A 7500-nucleotide genomic window follows, 5' to 3' on the forward strand; every position below is an offset into this window, starting at 1 on the left:
CTGGTTGCTACATTATCTTGAAAGTTATTGAAATAACAGTATTTGTCAGGTTGTTGTGGCAGAGTGGTTAAGGTAATGGACTTGAAATCCTTTGGGGTTTCCCTGCGCAGGTTCAAACCCTGCCAACAACGGTAGACTCTCATTGTTTAGCAACCAAGACAAAACAGCTGGAAATATTGTTATCTCACAAATTTATCGTGTTGTGGCTGCCAAATAACAATGTCTTTCTGGCGATGGTGGTATAGTGGTGAGCATAGCTGCCTTCCAAGCAGTTGACCTGGGTTCGATTCCCAGCCATCGCAGTTATATTAAGCCCAACACTTTCATTTACATAGCTGCCTTCCAAGCAGTTGACCTGGGTTCGATTCCCAGCCATCGCACTTATATTAAGCCCAACACTTTCATTTAAATTCTCAAACTCTGGTTGCTACATTATCTTGAAAGTTATTGAAATAACAATCTTTGTCAGGTTGTTGTGGCCGAGTGGTTAAGGCGATGGACTTGAAATCCTTTGGGGTTTCCCTGTGCAGGTTTAAACCCTGCCAACAACGGTAGACTCTCATTGTTTAGCAACCAAGACAAAACAGCTGGAAATATTGTTATCTCACAAATTTATCGTGTTGTGGCTGCCAAATAACAATGACTTTCTGGCGATGGTGGTATAGTGGTGAGCATAGCTGCCTTCCAAGCAGTTGACCTGGGTTCGATTCCCAGCCATCGCAGTTATATTAAGCCCAACACTTTCATTTACATAGCTGCCTTCCAAGCAGTTGACCTGGATTAGATTCCCAGCCATCGCAGTTATATTAAGCCCAACACTTTCATTTACAATCTCAATCTCTGGTGGCTACATTATCTTGAAAGTTATTGAAACAACAACATTTATCAGGTTGTTGTGGCCGAGTGGTTAAGGCGAGTGACTAGAAATCCATTGGGGTTTGCCCGCGCAGATTCAAATCCTGCCAGCAACGAAAAACTGCTTTTCATGTCCATGGAACTATCACTGTTCAGCAGCATACCGATGCAACAGCTTAGCCGATACGAATCGTAAGGTGAAATGTCTGTTTCAAAGATTCAGTCAATTGCGCAAGTTTGACATGCTTGTACTCAGTGTTAATGTAGATATGTAGAAAGCTTCAAGTATGTGTTACATGACTTTTGGTAAACCGTCTATTCTTTTCTTCCCCTCTTTTCATTCTGTTGAACTTCGGCACTCTACTAAGTATTCCACATTTGTCGCATTTTTGCAGCCACATTTCACTGGTTTTGGGGCGATGGTGGCATAGCTGCCTTCCAAGCAGTTGACCTGGGTTCGATTCCCAGCCATCGCAGTTATATTAAGCCCAGCACTTTAATTTACATAGCTGCCTTCCAAGCAGTTGACCTGGGTTCGATTCCCAGCCATCGCAGTTATATTAAGCCCAACACTTTCATTTACAATGTCAAACTCTGGTTGCTACATTATCTTGAAAGTTATTGAAGTAACAATATTTGTCAGGTTGTTGTGGCAGAGTGGTTAAGGCGATGGACTTGAAATCCATTGGGGTTACCCCACGCAGGTTCAAACCCTGCCAATAACGGTTGACTCTCATTGTTTAGCAACCAAGACAAAACAGCTGGAAATATTGTTATTTCACAAATTTATCGTGTTGTGGCTGCCAAATAACAATGACTTTATGGCGATGGTGGTATAGTGGTGAGCATAGCTGCCTTCCAAGCAGTTGACCTGGGTTTGATTCCCAGCCATCGCAGTTATATTAAGCCCAACACTTTCATTTACAATTTCAAACTCTGGTTGCTACATTATCTTGAAAGTTATTGAAATAACAATAGTCGTCAGGTTGTTGTGGCCGAGTGGTTAAGGCGATGGACTAGAAATCCATTGGGGTTTCCCCGCGCATGTTCAAACCCTGCCAACAACGGTAGACTCTCATTGTTTAGCAACCAAGACAAAACAGCTGGAAATATTGTTATCTCACAAATTTATCGTGTTTTGGCTGCCAAATAACAATGACTTTCTGGCGATGGTTGTATAGTGGTGAGCATAGCTGCTTTCCAAACGGTTGACCTGGGTTCGATTCCCAGCCATTGCAGTTATATTAAGCCCAACACTCTCATTTAAAATCTCAAACTCTGGTTGCTACATTATCTTGAAAGTTATTGAAATAACAATCTTTGTCAGGTTGTTGTGGCAGAGTGGTTAAGGCGATGGACTAGAAATCCATTGGGGTTTCCCCGCGCAGGTTCAAATCCTGCCAGCAACGAAAAACTGCTTTTCATGTCCATGGAGCTATCACTGTTCAGCAGCATACCGATGCAACACCCCGCGCAGGTTCAAACCCTGCCAACCCTGCCAACAACGGTAGACTCTCATTGTTTAGCAACCAAGAGAAAACAGCTGTAAATAAATTTCACAAATTTATCGTGTTGTGGCTGCCAAATAACAATGACTTTCTGGCGATGGTGGTATAGTGGTGAGCATAGCTGCCTTCCAAGCAGTTGACCTGGGTTTGATTCCCAGCCATCGCATTTATATTAAGACCAACACTTTCATTTACAATCTCAAACTCTGGTTGCTACATTATCTTGAAAGTTATTGAAATAACAGTATTTGTCAGGTTGTTGTGGCAGAGTGGTTAAGGTAATGGACTTGAAATCCTTTGGGGTTTCCCTGCGCAGGTTCAAACCCTGCCAACAACGGTAGACTCTCATTGTTTAGCAACCAAGACAAAACAGCTGGAAATATTGTTATCTCACAAATTTATCGTGTTGTGGCTGCCAAATAACAATGACTTTCTGGCGATGGTTGTATAGTGGTGAGCATAGCTGCCTTCCAAGCAGTTGACATGGGTTTCGATTCCCAGCCATCGCAGTTATATTAAGCCCAACACTTTCATTTACAATCTCAATCTCTGGTTGCCACATTATCTTGAAAGTTATTGAAACAACAATATTTATCAGGTTGTTGTGGCCGAGTGGTTAAGGCGATGGACTAGAAATCCATTGGGGTTTCCCCGCGCAGGTTCAAATCCTGCCAGCAACGAAAAACTGCTTTTCATGTCCATGGAGCTATCACTGTTCAGCAGCATACCGATGCAACAGCTTAGCCGATACGAATCGTAAGGTGAAATGTCTGTTGTTTCAAAGACTCAGTCAATTGCGCAAGTTTGACATGCTTGTACTCAGTGTTAATGTAGAAATGAAGACAGCTTCAAGTATGTGTTACATTACTTTTGGTAAACCGTCTATTCTTTTCTTCCCCTCTTTTCAATGTGTTCAACTTGGGCACTCTACAAAGTATTCCACATTTGTCGCATTTTTGCAGCCACATTTCACTTTTTGGGGCGATGGTGGTATAGTGGTGAGCATAGCTGCCTTCCAAGCAGTTGACCTGGGTTCGATTCCCAGCCATCGCAGTTATATTAAGCCCAACACTTTCATTTACAATCTCAAACTCTGGTTGCTACATTACCTTGAAAGTTATTGAAATAACAATATTTGGCAGGTTGTTGTGGCCGACTGGTTAAGGCGATGGACTAGAAATCCATTGGGGTTTCCCCGAGCCTGTTCAAACTTTGCCAAAAACTGTAGATTCTCATTGTTTAGCAACCAAGACAAAACAGCTGGAAATATTGTTATTTCACAAATTTATCGTGTTGCGGCTGCCAAATAACAATGTCTTTCTGGCGATGGTGGTATAGTGGTGAGCATAGCTGCCTTCCAAGCAGTTGACCTGGATTTGATTCCCAGCCATCGCAGTTATATTAAGCCCAACACTTTCATTTACATAGCTGCCTTCCAAGCAGTTGACCTGGGTTCGATTCCCAGCCATCGCACTTATATTAAGCCCAACACTTTCATTTAAATTCTCAAACTCTGGTTGCTACATTATCTTGAAAGTTATTGAAATAACAATCTTTGTCAGGTTGTTGTGGCCGAGTGGTTAAGGCGATGGACTTGAAATCCTTTGGGGTTTCCCTGTGCAGGTTTAAACCCTGCCAACAACGGTAGACTCTCATTGTTTAGCAACCAAGACAAAACAGCTGGAAATATTGTTATCTCACAAATTTATCGTGTTGTGGCTGCCAAATAACAATGACTTTCTGGCGATGGTGGTATAGTGGTGAGCATAGCTGCCTTCCAAGCAGTTGACCTGGGTTCGATTACCAGCCATCGCAGTTATATTAAGCCCAACACTTTCATTTACAATCTCAAACTCTGGTTGCTACATTATCTTGAAAGTTATTGAAATAACAGTATTTGTCAGGTTGTTGTGGCAGAGTGGTTAAGGTAATGGACTTGAAATCCAATGGGGTTTCCCCGCGCAGGTTCAAACCCTGCCAACAACGGTAGACTCTCATTGTTTAGCAACCAAGAGAAAACAGCTGTAAATAAATTTCACAAATTTATCGTGTTGTGGCTGCCAAATAACAATGACTTTCTGGCGATGGTGGTATAGTGGTGAGCATAGCTGCCTTCCAAGCAGTTGACCTGGGTTTGATTCCCAGCCATCGCATTTATATTAAGACCAACACTTTCATTTACAATCTCAAACTCTGGTTGCTACATTATCTTGAAAGTTATTGAAATAACAGTATTTGTCAGGTTATTGTGGCAGAGTGGTTAAGGTAATGGACTTGAAATCCTTTGGGGTTTCCCTGCGCAGGTTCAAACCCTGCCAACAACGGTAGACTCTCATTGTTTAGCAACCAAGACAAAACAGCTGGAAATATTGTTATCTCACAAATATATCGTGTTGTGGCTGCCAAATAACAATGACTTTCTGGCGATGGTTGTATAGTGGTGAGCATAGCTGCCTTCCAAGCAGTTGACATGGGTTTCGATTCCCAGCCATCGCAGTTATATTAAGCCCAACACTTTCATTTACAATCTCAATCTCTGGTTGCCACATTATCTTGAAAGTTATTGAAACAACAATATTTATCAGGTTGTTGTGGCCGAGTGGTTAAGGCGATGGACTAGAAATCCATTGGGGTTTCCCCGCGCAGGTTCAAATCCTGCCAGCAACGAAAAACTGCTTTTCATGTCCATGGAGCTATCACTGTTCAGCAGCATACCGATGCAACAGCTTAGCCGATACGAATCGTAAGGTGAAATGTCTGTTGTTTCAAAGACTCAGTCAATTGCGCAAGTTTGACATGCTTGTACTCAGTGTTAATGTAGAAATGAAGACAGCTTCAAGTATGTGTTACATTACTTTTGGTAAACCGTCTATTCTTTTCTTCCCCTCTTTTCAATGTGTTCAACTTGGGCACTCTACAAAGTATTCCACATTTGTCGCATTTTTGCAGCCACATTTCACTTTTTGGGGCGATGGTGGTATAGTGGTGAGCATAGCTGCCTTCCAAGCAGTTGACCTGGGTTCGATTCCCAGCCATCGCAGTTATATTAAGCCCAACACTTTCATTTACAATCTCAAACTCTGGTTGCTACATTACCTTGAAAGTTATTGAAATAACAATATTTGGCAGGTTGTTGTGGCCGACTGGTTAAGGCGATGGACTAGAAATCCATTGGGGTTTCCCCGAGCCTGTTCAAACTTTGCCAAAAACTGTAGATTCTCATTGTTTAGCAACCAAGACAAAACAGCTGGAAATATTGTTATTTCACAAATTTATCGTGTTGCGGCTGCCAAATAACAATGTCTTTCTGGCGATGGTGGTATAGTGGTGAGCATAGCTGCCTTCCAAGCAGTTGACCTGGATTTGATTCCCAGCCATCGCAGTTATATTAAGCCCAACACTTTCATTTACATAGCTGCCTTCCAAGCAGTTGACCTGGGTTCGATTCCCAGCCATCGCACTTATATTAAGCCCAACACTTTCATTTAAATTCTCAAACTCTGGTTGCTACATTATCTTGAAAGTTATTGAAATAACAATCTTTGTCAGGTTGTTGTGGCCGAGTGGTTAAGGCGATGGACTTGAAATCCTTTGGGGTTTCCCTGTGCAGGTTTAAACCCTGCCAACAACGGTAGACTCTCATTGTTTAGCAACCAAGACAAAACAGCTGGAAATATTGTTATCTCACAAATTTATCGTGTTGTGGCTGCCAAATAACAATGACTTTCTGGCGATGGTGGTATAGTGGTGAGCATAGCTGCCTTCCAAGCAGTTGACCTGGGTTCGATTACCAGCCATCGCAGTTATATTAAGCCCAACACTTTCATTTACAATCTCAAACTCTGGTTGCTACATTATCTTGAAAGTTATTGAAATAACAGTATTTGTCAGGTTGTTGTGGCAGAGTGGTTAAGGTAATGGACTTGAAATCCAATGGGGTTTCCCCGCGCAGGTTCAAACCCTGCCAACAACGGTAGACTCTCATTGTTTAGCAACCAAGAGAAAACAGCTGTAAATAAATTTCACAAATTTATCGTGTTGTGGCTGCCAAATAACAATGACTTTCTGGCGATGGTGGTATAGTGGTGAGCATAGCTGCCTTCCAAGCAGTTGACCTGGGTTTGATTCCCAGCCATCGCATTTATATTAAGACCGACACTTTCATTTACAATCTCAAACTCTGGTTGCTACATTATCTTGAAAGTTATTGAAATAACAGTATTTGTCAGGTTGTTGTGGCAGAGTGGTTAAGGTAATGGACTTGAAATCCTTTGGGGTTTCCCTGTGCAGGTTTAAACCCTGCCAACAACGGTAGACTCTCATTGTTTAGCAACCAAGACAAAACAGCTTGAAATATTGTTATTTCACAAATTTATCGTGTTGTGGCTGCCAAATAACAATGTCTTTCTGGCGATGGTGGGATAGTGGTGAGCATAGCTGCCTTCCAAGCAGTTGACCTGGGTTCGATTCCCAGCCATCGCAGTTATATTAAGCCCAACACTTTCATTTACATAGCTGCCTTCCAAGCAGTTGACCTGGGTTCGATTCCCAGCCATCGCAGTTATATTAAGCCCAACACTTTCATTTACAATCTCAAACTCTGGTTGCTACATTAGCTTGAAAGTTATTGAAATAACAATATTTGGCAGGTTGTTGTGGCCGAGTGGTTAAGGCGATGGACTAGAAATCCATTGGGGTTTCCCCGCGCCTGTTCAAACTTTGCCAAAAACTGTAGATTCTCATTGTTTAGCAACCAAGACAAAACAGCTGGAAATATTGTTATTTCACAAATTTATCGTGTTGTGGCTGCCAAATAACAATGTCTTTCTGGCGATGGTGGTATAGTGGTGAGCATAGCTGCCTTCCAAGCAGTTGACCTGGGTTCGATTCCCAGCCATCGCAGTTATATTAAGCCCAACACTTTCATTTACATAGCTGCCTTCCAAGCAGTTGACCTGGATTAGATTCCCAGCCATCGCAGTTATATTAAGCCCAACACTTTCATTTACAATCTCAATCTCTGGTGGCTACATTATCTTGAAAGTTATTGAAACAACAATATTTATCAGGTTGTTGTGGCCGAGTGGTTAAGGCGAGTGACTAGAAATCCATTGGGGTTTGCCCGCGCAGATTCAAA

At 42.2% G+C, this 7500-nt stretch overlaps 17 non-coding genes across 17 annotated transcripts; all 17 read left to right on the forward strand.

The window, feature by feature from the left end:
- The first annotated feature begins 49 nt into the window (after positions 1–49).
- Positions 50–131, forward strand: trnas-uga (transfer RNA serine (anticodon UGA)). The gene has a single exon. It is a non-coding gene; the product is annotated as a tRNA-Ser (tRNA).
- A 99-nt stretch (positions 132–230) lies between these two features.
- On the forward strand, positions 231–302 carry trnag-ucc (transfer RNA glycine (anticodon UCC)). Its single transcript has one exon. It is a non-coding gene; the product is annotated as a tRNA-Gly (tRNA).
- A 167-nt stretch (positions 303–469) lies between these two features.
- trnas-uga (transfer RNA serine (anticodon UGA)) lies at positions 470–551 on the forward strand. The gene has a single exon. It is a non-coding gene; the product is annotated as a tRNA-Ser (tRNA).
- A 99-nt stretch (positions 552–650) lies between these two features.
- On the forward strand, positions 651–722 carry trnag-ucc (transfer RNA glycine (anticodon UCC)). Its single transcript has one exon. It is a non-coding gene; the product is annotated as a tRNA-Gly (tRNA).
- A 776-nt stretch (positions 723–1498) lies between these two features.
- On the forward strand, positions 1499–1580 carry trnas-uga (transfer RNA serine (anticodon UGA)). The gene has a single exon. It is a non-coding gene; the product is annotated as a tRNA-Ser (tRNA).
- Positions 1581–1840: 260 nt separating this feature from the next.
- On the forward strand, positions 1841–1922 carry trnas-aga (transfer RNA serine (anticodon AGA)). Its single transcript has one exon. It is a non-coding gene; the product is annotated as a tRNA-Ser (tRNA).
- Positions 1923–2182: 260 nt separating this feature from the next.
- trnas-aga (transfer RNA serine (anticodon AGA)) lies at positions 2183–2264 on the forward strand. Its single transcript has one exon. It is a non-coding gene; the product is annotated as a tRNA-Ser (tRNA).
- Positions 2265–2618: 354 nt separating this feature from the next.
- On the forward strand, positions 2619–2700 carry trnas-uga (transfer RNA serine (anticodon UGA)). The gene has a single exon. It is a non-coding gene; the product is annotated as a tRNA-Ser (tRNA).
- A 261-nt stretch (positions 2701–2961) lies between these two features.
- Positions 2962–3043, forward strand: trnas-aga (transfer RNA serine (anticodon AGA)). Its single transcript has one exon. It is a non-coding gene; the product is annotated as a tRNA-Ser (tRNA).
- Positions 3044–3344: 301 nt separating this feature from the next.
- trnag-ucc (transfer RNA glycine (anticodon UCC)) lies at positions 3345–3416 on the forward strand. Its single transcript has one exon. It is a non-coding gene; the product is annotated as a tRNA-Gly (tRNA).
- Positions 3417–3925: 509 nt separating this feature from the next.
- Positions 3926–4007, forward strand: trnas-uga (transfer RNA serine (anticodon UGA)). Its single transcript has one exon. It is a non-coding gene; the product is annotated as a tRNA-Ser (tRNA).
- A 260-nt stretch (positions 4008–4267) lies between these two features.
- Positions 4268–4349, forward strand: trnas-uga (transfer RNA serine (anticodon UGA)). Its single transcript has one exon. It is a non-coding gene; the product is annotated as a tRNA-Ser (tRNA).
- A 599-nt stretch (positions 4350–4948) lies between these two features.
- trnas-aga (transfer RNA serine (anticodon AGA)) lies at positions 4949–5030 on the forward strand. The gene has a single exon. It is a non-coding gene; the product is annotated as a tRNA-Ser (tRNA).
- A 301-nt stretch (positions 5031–5331) lies between these two features.
- Positions 5332–5403, forward strand: trnag-ucc (transfer RNA glycine (anticodon UCC)). Its single transcript has one exon. It is a non-coding gene; the product is annotated as a tRNA-Gly (tRNA).
- A 509-nt stretch (positions 5404–5912) lies between these two features.
- On the forward strand, positions 5913–5994 carry trnas-uga (transfer RNA serine (anticodon UGA)). The gene has a single exon. It is a non-coding gene; the product is annotated as a tRNA-Ser (tRNA).
- A 260-nt stretch (positions 5995–6254) lies between these two features.
- On the forward strand, positions 6255–6336 carry trnas-uga (transfer RNA serine (anticodon UGA)). The gene has a single exon. It is a non-coding gene; the product is annotated as a tRNA-Ser (tRNA).
- An 857-nt stretch (positions 6337–7193) lies between these two features.
- Positions 7194–7265, forward strand: trnag-ucc (transfer RNA glycine (anticodon UCC)). Its single transcript has one exon. It is a non-coding gene; the product is annotated as a tRNA-Gly (tRNA).
- Positions 7266–7500: the final 235 nt, after the last annotated feature.

This window comes from Platichthys flesus, chromosome 18, assembly GCF_949316205.1.
Source record: "Platichthys flesus chromosome 18, fPlaFle2.1, whole genome shotgun sequence".
Classification (NCBI taxonomy): Eukaryota; Metazoa; Chordata; class Actinopteri; order Pleuronectiformes; family Pleuronectidae; genus Platichthys; species Platichthys flesus.